Source organism: Elgaria multicarinata, chromosome 1 (assembly GCF_023053635.1).
Source record: "Elgaria multicarinata webbii isolate HBS135686 ecotype San Diego chromosome 1, rElgMul1.1.pri, whole genome shotgun sequence".
NCBI classification, from domain to species: Eukaryota; Metazoa; Chordata; class Lepidosauria; order Squamata; family Anguidae; genus Elgaria; species Elgaria multicarinata.
Window position 1 is genome coordinate 164,819,510 of NC_086171.1, and position 12,588 is coordinate 164,832,097.

A 12,588-nucleotide genomic window follows, 5' to 3' on the forward strand; every position below is an offset into this window, starting at 1 on the left:
TTCCAGGGATTGAACCTGGACCTGCCTGAAACAGTGGAGAGCTTTTGCTGGTCGGTGTTGACAGTACTGGGCTAGATTGACCAATGATCTGATTCAGGGGGTGTCTAAACATCGTCTTTACCCCACGGTGGCTGCGAATCAGTGCTGCGTCAGTTATATGACACAGCTGCTGATTCACATCTACCACGGGCTAAATAGATGAAGCTGCGCACTGGAAAAATCATGGATTTACCCTGACATTTCCCACTGGAGCAAGGTTAGATTGGCTCTTCTGCCATCGGACCTTGCTCCAACGTTGTGCCGGGGGCATTCCTGGGCAGAAGGTAATGTCTAATTGGTTTCTGGAAGCCAGGCAAGGGGCAGGGGGGCAGGACTGGCAAGCCAAATGGCCAACAGAAAGTCTGTGCTGCCTCCTTCATTTGGATTACCTGCTGCTATCTGTGTCGGTTACCCTGAAGAAATCATAGTATCATAGAATAGTAGAGTTGGAAGGGGCCTACAAAGCCATCAAGTCCAATCCCCTGCTTAATTCAGGAATTCACCCTAAAGCATACCTGACAGATGGTTGTCCAGCTGCCACTTGAATGCCTCTGGTGTGAGAAAGCCCACGACCTCCCTAGGTAATTGGTTCCATTGTCATACTGCTCTAACAGTCAGGAAGTTTTTCCTGTTGTCCAGCCGGAATCTGGCTTCCTGTAACTTGAGTCCATTATTCTGTGTCCTGCACTCTGGGATGATTGAGAAGAGATCTTGGCCCTCCTCTCTGTGACAACCTTTCTAGTATTTGAAGAGTGCTATCATGTCTCCCCTCAGTCTTCTCTTCTCCAGGCTAAACATGCCCAGTTCTTTCAGTCTCTCCTCATAGGGCTTTGTTTCCAGACCCCTGATGATCCACATTGCCCCCTCCAGCTGAACCCCCTCCAGCTTGTCTGCATCCTAGTTCTTAAGACTTGACAAAAGATTGTTGATCACCTGTATTGTTCAGGCAATATATTTCAATGGGAGCTGAGATGGCTTAACAAGACATAGATGATGACATGAAGGAGGGGGGTAATCCAGGGCTGTATGTAAACCAGTAAGCGAAGGACAAGCCTGTTGTATTGGAATGAGAACGAAAAAGAGACAAGAATTTTGTGGCACTGGTGGGGCCCCACTAAAAATCTAATGGGTGCAGTATCTAGTGTGTGTGTGTGTGTGTGTGTGTGTGTGAGAGAGAGAGAGAGAGAGAGAGAGAATGAGAGCGTGCTGTTAACCTCCAGTTATGCTCAGTTTGTATATGTGTGAAAATAAACTTTTTATCCCCAAAGTATCATGTGTCTCCAGTGATCTGATTCCAAGGAAACAAAACCCTGGGTAACACTCACATCCCTGGAGTTCTCATTGCTCGGGAATTGGGGTGCAAGGGCTTGACCATATACTTGTACCACATTTTCCTTGGTTCTGGGACCCACCTCTGAGCCGTATTGCTTCCCACAACACCTCCTGTCCCTTCCTCTGAACCAGACCTCTTGAAACACATGTTTATGCCCAAATACACAACCCCTATAAGTGTACTGTTACCAATCTGTTTGCTTCTGTTCTTAAATGTAGGCCAGACTTGAGGGCATTGGGGCTAGAGGATGGGTTGGAAAAGAGCCCCCCCCCGCAATAGAAAGACATGTGTGTGTGTGTGTGTGTGTGTGTTTAGCATTCCTTTGCTGCACTAGGAACTGTGTTAGTTTTGTAAGGGATCTTGGCACTCTAAAGCAAGGTTCTGTCCAGGGAACAAAGACTAGTGTGTATTGGGCTTCCGAGCACAGGAAAAGGCAGGGTGGTGCTGAACAGCTGAATGTGCAGGAATTTACAATCTTCCTTGAAACACAAATAGTTTATGGCACAAATTCTTGCTCCACCACAACAGCAGCCGGGCTCCCAGATTCCCAGTCCTCCTAGCCCACTTGGCTGTCTTTGAGTTGGATGTGTAGGTGTGATTAAGTTGCGAAAAACTGCAAGCAGCAAGTTGTGGTATGTTTCTAGAAATAATATGGGCTTTGGGCAAACTTTTAAATGCCAGAGTATGCTGCAAAGCTTTTCCACACCTCCGAATGGAACCATTACCTCCAAACTTCGTGCAGGTTACAGAAAGGCATGTGGCACTTCATCGTTCCATCTGTATGTCCTGCTTAAGCAAGGTGCTATCACTGGCCATGGCCTAGTGTGACATCTGGGGTATACTCCACGTTGATTATCTAAAGTAAAATGTTCATAGATTTCCTCTGTCTGTTAATTCTGCTTCTCCTGCCAGCATTTGATGGCCTCAGTTTCCATTAATTGAAACCAAGTGGAAACTTTACTCTCTTAGCCTCTATTAACATTGAAGTCAAAGATTGTTTTATACACGAGGTTTAAATACTCCTTCAATGCCCTCTTGCTATCTTTGTGCCATATGTCACTGTTGTTAGCATTACATAGAATGTGGAGGAGAATGTGCATAGCAGCCAATTTCTGTATGCAGAATTAAGCCAAGGACATTCTAGGACTTGTATGTAAAAACACCCCAGTTATGATTACTATGTGGTTGTAGCTGTTTATGCTTCCGAAATGAAACTCGGATTTCCTGTCACTCTTGTCATAAGTCATCAACATATACATATAGATATATTGGTGATCTTTGCTGGCAGGCAGAGATTACTAAAAAAAATGGTGTGTGTGTGTGTCAGTGAAACCTTAGTCCATCTTCACAACAACAAAAATGCTTACTTGTGGTGTGGCATTACAGTAGTTGGGAGTGCCCTTCCTGTTCCTTCACGGTACCTCTGTCCACCATGGAGAATATGAGCATCATCACACGGGAAAATCATGTTTGCTTACTGTCACTTCTCCACCCGCATGTTTGTCCCTCATTACTTCCTCTTTTGAAAGAGGAAGTAAACAACATCCACGTGGCCCATTCAGTAGGCTGTTTTGATCGTGCTGCTTCTGCACACACCAGGAGATATCTTTAAAAATAAGTCGGACTTACTGGGGTGTTATTTTGTCATGCGAAGAAGGCTAGAAGGGACGGGAGGCATGCAGGAGGCAGACATCATCATGAGAGCGACCCGCAAAAATCCGTGAATGCCCAGTAACAAGTGTGCAATAAAGCGCTCGTCCGGTGGAGCTATATAGCTACTTGTGCTGTAGGGAGTCAGATCAGCACTTGTATTATTCTCATATTACATTATCAAACACAAATAGAATAGGATGTATTCTTGGGTGTGAACAGAAAAGATGATGATGAAGATGATGATGATGATGATGGATGGATTTTGATAATCACCTTTCTGCCAGAGCCACCAAGCCTTTAGTGAAAATTATGCAGTGAAAAGCAGTTTGCACTGGAACACAGCCCTCTCTGATTTTCCATTAAAAATGTTTTTAGTATTATGGTTAGTAAGAGTCTGGTGTGTGTGTGTGTGTGTGTGTGTGTGTGTGTGTGCATAATTTGTGGTTGTGAGGCATTTTTCTGTACTAGTATTTGTAATAGTTCAGCTTTTGGGAAAAACCAATATGATTCTGCAAAATAAATTTTGGAACTGGATCTTCGTTACATTGCTTTCAAAGCCTTCAAAACCATAGTCAGTCAGTCAGTCAGTCAGTCAGTCTGTCTGTCTGTCTCTCTCTCTCTCTCTCTCTCTGTGTGTGTGTGTGGACTTAGAATTAAATTTCCCATCTATGGCGAGGGTATAATAACAGCTTCTAGTAAGATTTCTGTGAGCATGTGGGCAACTAGGATTGTAAAACATTGAAACATAGTTTGTCTAAAACAATGTATTCTTTGTCTTATATACAATACAAACCATTCTGAAGAGACCATGTTGCCGCCAGCAACATGGTTGATTGCTGTACTCAGGGTTTGTCTGGCAGATGATTGAAAAAACAACCACGTGGTTTGTTTTCTCAGTCGCAGGATTGTTTGTTTCCATCCTACTTCCCCTGCTCCCTCTCTATATCCCAAATGTCTTTGTGGCGCTGCAGTACTGGCATGTAGAGCAGCTGGGTTTTTATTACTGCTCTCGCCTGCAGCCTTTGTAGACTAGCAAAACAACCCATGAACAACCCAAGATTCTGGATTTGCACATAATGACAACTCATGGTATAAATAATCCAGAGTTCACAACCCAACAACAAACCATGGGGTCTCTTTTGGGGTTGTTCATGATTAAAAAACCATAATTTGTTAATGTAGCTCCATCACACATCATAACACTTAGAATTCAACAACCCATATTGTGAGTTAGCATTATGTGGGAACAATAATCATTACCGATATTGAGACTGAGGGTGCATGATTGCTTTACAGCCTAGAATCCTATTATTTAATCTTCGCATTGCAGAATATTTTTTTTATTTATACTGCTGAAGCAGTTCTGTGATTGTCAATAGGCATATACATAATTCTCTGTGCCCCAGACTTTGCACTTGATTGTAACTGCTGCTTCTTTTTTATGGTTAAATGCTAAAACCAGAGAGAGAGAGAGAGAGAGAGAGAGAGAGAGAATTCTGCATGTGCCAGTCAGCAGTCACATGACTACATTAATCCATGGTAGCATGCCTAAAGTCAGCATAGTAGGCTGAGTAAAATGTGCGACTGCTATGACATGACGCACACATGTGATCTGGCTTTTGACAGCTGCATAGATGATGTTGGAAAGCACAGACTTTCTCTGAAGTCCTAAATGATTAAAGGTTCCTCCATCCATCCATAAATCACATTTCAATTGGTGAAGTTTCTGATAGCATGCAAACTGTTCAGTTGTGTGCAGGGTAGCAGGTTTGTGTGTGGACTGGATTCTAGAAGCTGCTGCATGTGGAAATTTAGAACAACCACAATGTACCGAAGGAACAATGTGCAATGAAGGTAAGATTTCACGATTTCAGTATACAGAGCCAATGATGCAGTGGCTGCTGCAATGCTTTAATGAAGAACTAATCAAATGCATATCAGCTCAAGAAGCCTGAGAAGTCGAGGAAGAACACAAGCATGCAATGTATTTATATAAAGAGGGTATCATACAATGAAATCTATGCTGAGCATGTAGAAGTATGAATTGGACACACAGATTCAGCAATGTTCAAACTCTTTGCTTCCCAACGGTCTCCAAGCTTTTTGGGTTGGTGGACACACTTGGAATTTTGAGGGAGTGTCACAGGCACTCTCACAAAATGGCTGCCATTGTGGGAGGGACTTGCCTGTTCGTGAAAGGGCTACCATAGTGAGCATGGCTGGTCATAAAACACTCATTTCCCAGAAGGCCAACTGGTGGGACTAAAAAACCTTAGCCCAAGACTTTAGGAAAGGTATACGGCAGAGGTGGGGCCTGAGCTCCATAACACAAAGCCACTCCTTTGAACCTAAATACAGATGGTTCTGGAAGGCAGCACTTTGTTTTTCAGCATACCAGTCCCCCAGAAAAAAAATATCTTAAGAAATAAAATAAAAACTAGGAGGGGCAGCAGGGAAGCTGGTAGATTCCAAGATAGGAGCCTGTGGGTGCACTGGTGCTCACAGGCACCACATTGGAGTCCCCAGGCTCAGTCCTTGATTTGTGTGTGTTTGTGTTTGCTCCTTCCTTAACCTTACACCTCCCCTTACTTGTAATGGATGAGATGCTTATGTGAGGTGCCTGCTCACACCAGCCTGCTTATGTGAGGTGTTGCTGGCCTGTTTAAATCTGCCTTGCAATATGGGTCAAGCTGAAAGCTGATCTCTTGATGCTCTCACCCAGCCTCAAGGAGCATGACTATAGTCTGAAAGAGACAAACCACCCAACCGCTGTCTCCTTCCTTTTGTTAGGCACCTCGGCCCTCGACACCTGCAGCATGGCAAGTGGGTCAGGTCTGGTTGTATCACATTATTCTTTTGTTTGTTTCCCTGCCCCAGTTTCTCTCCCAGAGAGTCTCCTACCTCGTTGACCTGCTTATCTCATCTGCAAGAGCCTGATGCCTCCATTTTTGTTATAGTCTTGATTTATTTGATGATTTCTCCTTGTGTACAGAAGGCAGGTCCCATACAAGTTGTGTGTGTGTGTATTGCAGTTATTCACTGGAATGCAAAGGCTTGCATCCCTCTTTCTCTCCTACCCCTTCTCTATAAAAGGGTCTGTGTTGGTGCTTTTCTATCTAGGGCCCCCCAGATGCCCAACTTTACAGAGGGCAGTCCTCCGTTTTGGAGAGCAGCAGAGGATAGTCCTCTATTTCAAGGCATCTTCTATATGAAGAGGTGTCCACTCTCAATCCGCTTTAAAGTCAAAGAACCATAAGGAGGGAGCAAGAAGGGCCCATGAAGATGCCCATTCACAGTGAGCACCTGGACCGCAGACTAAGCAGTCACGCAGGTCACCTGCTCTTCTCCATTACGGTGAAATAGGTTGTATTTTTTAAAAAATTTAAAGTAGTTATTATTTCTAAATGTACACCTATATGAATGTACATGTATAAGTGTTATGCAAATTAATGTCCTCTTTTGTCCCCTTTCCCCTCTTTCGTGACGATACGTAGGTGGCCACCCTATGGAAGAGGCCAGGATCCTTCATTGTTTTTGCTATATCAGAGACAAACATGATGGCTGCCGTTTTTGGAAGTTGTTTCTAGGAAACTTGCAAAGAGAATATGAAAAATTCTTATAAAAGCTGAAACCTAGAAAGAGGGTGGGGGACCATTAGGCAGAGTGAGGCAGCAGATACTGGGGGCAGACAGAGGTAACAAAATGTTGGAAGGCAGACCTATGTGTGTCCTGCACCCCCTAAAGTGGCTTGCTGCCTTACGGTGCAGTGGCAAATGCTGTCACATTGTCAGTGTTGATTTAAGTCCCAACTGCCGGTCCAATCTGCATCTGTATGTGGAATTTGGAGAGGAGAAAAATATAGGGCTGTGCACGGACCTCCCAGTCCGCTTCATGGCCTGATCCGGAAAATCCGGATCGGGCCTGATCCTCTTCGCGCCGCTCCGCCTGTCTCCCACTCCGCTCTGTGGAGTGAGATCTGGCTTTGCCGCCGTCGCTACATGGACAGCGGCGGCGGCGCAAGATAAGCCAACCCCCCACCCCCTTACCTGTGTCTGTCGTTGCAGGCTTCAACTGAGGCCCCGGCTTGAAGCCGGAAGAGGCCTCGGCCTTCACTTCCGCCTTCAACCGGGGCCTCAATTGAAGCCCGCCACGGACACAGGTAAGCGTCCCTCCTCCCTGCTCCCTTACCTGGCACTGCCGCATGGATGGCGGTGCCAGCAGCGCCAGATGAGTCCCCCTCCCCTCACACTTACCTGCAGGCGGAGCTCCGGATTCTCTTCACCTCCGACTTTTCTGGAGGCGAATCAGGCCGCCTTGCTCCTGCTTCTCTGAACCAAAGAGAAGCGGAGCACAGCCCTAGAAAAATATTTTAAGAACATAAGAACTTAAGAAGAGCACTGCTGAATCAGGCCAAAGGTCCATCTAGTCCAGCATTCTGTTCACATAGTGTCCAACCAGCTGCCCACAGGAAACCCACAACCAAGACATGAGTGCACCTTATCTTTTCTGGCACTAGAGAGCCATCAGGACTAGTAGCCGTTGATAGCGTTATCCTCCTTTGCATCAGTTAGCAACATTTCCTGGTCCAGCCCTGCATGCTTTGCATGCAAAAGGTCCCAGATCCAATCCCTGCTACTTTTGTGTTCTTTTTTTCATTATTATTTTAAAGATCTAGTACCAGCAAGTGGTAGGAAAGAGATCCTGGAGAGCTGCTACCTGTCAGAGTAGGTAATACTAAGCTAGATAGATGCATTGTCTGACTTCATATGAGGCCCATAGCTTGGTGATAGTGTACCTGCTTTGCATGCTGATGGCCCCAGGTTTGATCCCCAGTTTCTCCTAGAAGGGCTGGAAAAATTCCTGCCTGAAATCCCAGAGAGCCGCTGCCAGACAGTGTTGACAATGCTGAGCTAGATGAACCAATGGTCTGACTCTAAAGGCAACTTCCTTTAAATGGACTTATGTTCTTTGTATGTTTCTGCTTCTTATGAAGTAGGCTGGGCATTTGCCTCGAAAATCTCATGTTGCAATACACGTGATATTCTTTAAGGTAGATAAAATAGTTGGTTTTGCTGCAAGAGAGGAGCATAGCTATGTTCCTAATAGTTATACTGGACCAAGCACATGCAAGGGAAATGCAACATTGACATCTGGTGGCAAAAATAATAAGTGCAATGCAATTTCACTCGGCCCATAGAAGGCCCTCGGTCAGCAGCACTTTATCCTGAAAGACCAAACAAGGAGTATCCAACTGGAAGTTGGCGCACATCTCTTGCGGGATTCTGTTTCATGTTTCTCTGAATGGTGTAAACAGTCAAACCCTTCCAGGGGGTATCATTTGTGAATGTATATCTGTACTCTGTAAAAATTGTCTGAACGGTAGCTACGTAATAGGGCTTGACAGAGGAAAAGATACAGGTGGATTGATAAAACAACAACAGTTCATATGGGCTTTAAGCTTATCGTGTGCTAATCTTTCTTGTGAAAGAAGCTCTGCTGAACAGTGGCTCATATATATTATACATACATACATTAACAAATAAATGCAGTGCTTGCATGTTGAAAGGCTCTGTCTGAGCTGTACTTGTAGTACCACATGAAAAACCCTGGGAAGCAGCAAAAAAATTCACACACAGCCAAAAGACTATCATATGTACTAATAGTGAACTCAATCCTCCAAGTTTCAATCCTCATGTACATCCATACACAAGAGGGAAGCTGGCGGTGGCAGCGGACCCAGGGAAGGGAGGAGGTGGGCTTACCTGGGTCCGCCGCCTTGTGCCCGGTGGCTTTCACTCTGAGGACACTGAACCCCGAAAGTAGGCCGCGGCCTACTTCCGGGCTTCAGCGTCGTCAGAGTGGAAGCCGCCGGATGCAAGCCGGCAGTGGCAGCGGATGGCAGACGCAGGTAAGGGGGGGAGGGGGCTTACCTGGTGCCTCTGCTGTCTGCGGCAGCGGACGGCGGAGGCACCAGGTAAGTGGGGAGAGTTTTCTGGGTGCCGGCTGCTCAGTTGGCATCCAGAAAACTTCGAGTCGCCTTGGAGGGTCTGAATTTTGCCTCGGCTTCGGAGCTGAGGTGGATTGGGAATCCCTGAGGCAGCCTCAAGGCAGATTGGGGCTGCTTCAGGGACTCTGGATCAGCCTTCTCCGAGGTGGATCGTGTGTGTGTGTGTGTCCCTGCACAGCCCTACACACAACACCCTTTCTACCAGCTAAAAAAGATGCAAACCTAAGAATATGTTATCAAAATATCCCCAGCGTTGCCCAGATATTTGAATAACATATAGTAGGGAAGCGGATCTCAGTGGATGCAGGGAACTGTTGTATGCATGTACTCTGAGATTATTACTATGAAAAAGGAAAGCAGCCAGAACTCAGAATACTTTATTGACATAATTTACTGTATAATATCTACATTTAACAGGTTTTATTTATGGAATGTCCTGAAAGAATAATAGCAATTTGTACTGGTCATGACTGTGAGTCATAGTCTGGTGGCAAGAGAATACTCTTGGGAGTTCCATCCAAGGCATGCTGGGAGTTGTAAGCATAAGCCTTGGGTTTTCATTAAATTCTTTAAAAATGTTTTAAATCCAACATTTCATGGTTTTTTTAGATTTTACTGGTACATTGTACAGCCAGACCTACCAGCGTGCCAAATTTCAAGTTTCTACCCCTAAGATATATGTCTGTGAGGTAATCATCTTAAAGTAGTAGGCCAGTGCTAGGCCTGTGAGTTAACCTTTAAACAAATTAAATTCATTTCCCCCCCTCTTTTACCCTCATGACAACTCTGCAAGGTAGGCATGTTCTAGGCCTGTGAAGTAACTTTAAAACAAATTAAATTAGTTGTTTCTTCTTCTTCTTCTTCTTCTCCTCCTCCTCCTCCTCCTCCTCCTCTCTCTCTCTCACTCTCTCACGCACACGCACACGCACACACACACACACAGCCTGGCAAGGGCCATCATAATTTCCCTTGTCCCCACAGAAAACAAAAACAACAACTCCTGGCATGCCTTTTGTCCAGAGCTGCGACCTCCTTCCCTTCTGCTCCTGATGTAACTGAAGCAGCCAACCCAGGTGCTCTCCCTTCAGGCCCAGGATGGCGAGCCACTTCCACATTATGGCTGTCAAAGCCTGATAAATCTTTCCTCTCACCCAAGGCATGCTGGGAGTTGTAGGCATAAGCCTAGGTCCATGAATAATATGTTAATGTTTGAACACCATCTGACGTGTGGTGGAAGACAACTGGAGAGCGGGCCATCTTAGTTGTGGCACCCTGCTTATGGATTTCTTTTTCACAGGCAGGCTTGCCTAGTGACTGCATTAATGGCTTTCCAATGCCAAGTGATTAAAAAAAAATTAAAAAATTCAAGGCCTTTTAACTTGATAAGATTTTTTATGCTGTGTTCCCCCCGTTATAACTAAATCACAACAATCCAAGACAGATGCAAGAATTACTGAATAAAGTTTATGGTTTTTATGTAAAAGCCTGACTTTGCTATTGAAACATAAGAGTGAATGGAGGAGTGACTGATAGCTGAGGCTAGAATGGAGTGGTGGGCGGGTGAGTGGCAGTTGGGGAAAGTCAGTTAGAAGGAGAACAAAGACAGTTAGCGAGAAGTCAGGAAAGTGGGGGCTGAGCTAGGACTGAGAGATAGTGACATGCCAGTATTACACCTCCCAGCATGCCTTTGGCAGCCCTCAGGTGCCCATTTCCTCTGAGAGGCACTTTCCTCCTCTTATTGTCAATGCTGCTCCTTGACAGAGCATCCAGGAGTAGCAGCGCCAAGGAGGTAAGCAGCTCTTATTGGACATTCAAAACTTTGGCCAAGTCCTGCTGGGATTATCTCAGCCTGCACTTCTCACCCACGAAGTGCTCCATCAGGAGCCTGTACTGAAGGACTGGGCTGGGCACTTGCCCCCTTTGTCAAGCTTCTTTCTGGGCATGCACAGAATGCTTCCCTTTCCTCCATCTTAAGGGTAAAGGCTGCATGTGTGCTTCCCTCAGTTTCTGAGAAAACAGCAATATTAGGACGGAGTGGCTTTGAGCATGTCCAGAGTTTGGCTTCTCAAAGACATGCTGTTGTATCTAGTTATGATTTTAAAACCACACAAGGCAGGTGGGAGGAGGCACCACAAATGGATGCAGCCCATTTATGTGGGTTGTTTCCTTTTATGTAGAATTGGGTTGTCTGACTTTAGGAATCACAATGGCCACCAAAGGCCAGTAAGTCTGGCCTCCCTCCCAAGGCATGCTAGGAGTTCAGCCCAAGGCATGCTGGGAGTTGTAGGCGTAAACCTAGGTTTTTATTAAATTCTTTAAAAGTACTTAAAACCTCAGAATTCATGTTTCTAGATTTTTTTCTGATCCATGTACACAAAGACCTGTCTGGGTGAACAGCATTAAGGCAGTACCATATCTCGAAGTGGGTAAACATTTTGGGAAATAAGTGACACACACATACTTTCCGCTTTATAGGTAGAATATTACCCAGAGGGGAAATTTTCAGTTACAAATCACGTGGTCACTGTTGGTTGCCATCTAAAGAAGCCCTTAGTGAATGTGAAAAGACACAAGGAAAAAAAGCCTAGTAAGGCTGCAGTTTTTCCCCTTAATGTAGAAACGCCCTGCCAATCAGATTGAGGAGGTATGGGAAGGGAGCTTGGCCCTTGATAGCTTTGGCACATTTAAGGTTGTCCAGCTAGGAGAATGGGGGGTCCTCTGAAGTCTCTCCTTTAGTTTGTAGGACGTCTGCACTCCTGTGTGAAGGTGGATATGGCTAATGAGTTGCTTAACTTAAATAAAGGTGTGGCCCTAATTTCATTTGCTGTCTTGTGTTTTTATTTCAGGGTGTGTGGGCAAAGCACATATCCAAGTTGCTCAGCTCTGAATATCGCCACAGCATAAAGACTGTGAAAACATATCAGTACACACTCCATGCCTCTCCTTTGGGTGTGTGGCTATGAAGACTTGTCATGATGAGCTCCTGCACTTCAAAATTGATTACTATACTGTGGGTGAAGCTGAACTACTGGTTCAGCTTCACCAACGGGTGGGGTGTAGAAACTCTATCACCAGTACGAATGAATGAGAAATTTGATTCCGTTTGTTTTTGATCAGGATTTACCCAGTTCGCACCTTCCGGACCATGCATGGACTCGATTTGCAGTTGAAGCATGTACATTTCCGAGCTTGCAATGTGTTTCATGGACACCCCCCCCCCCCAGATGCATTTGACAACATGTGTACATTTGAAAAATGTGTATGAAAAAACATGTACTTTTTAAAAATGCACATTAATCAGTGGGAGAAGAACACAGACATTTCAAAGATGTGCACAATTGATGTGTACATCTGGAAAAAACATGCCTGAAAATATTCACAGATTTTCATGCAGAAAGAAGAAAAACACAAAGCTGATATGGACTTGAGTTGGGATGAACTTTGAGCTGGAATTCGGAGAGCTTTGACGTGCTTGAATTTTTCAAATCCCTAATCACAAATTATGCTGAACATGCAGAGAGAAGGTGGAGCCAGTGAGATTAATTCCACCACCACA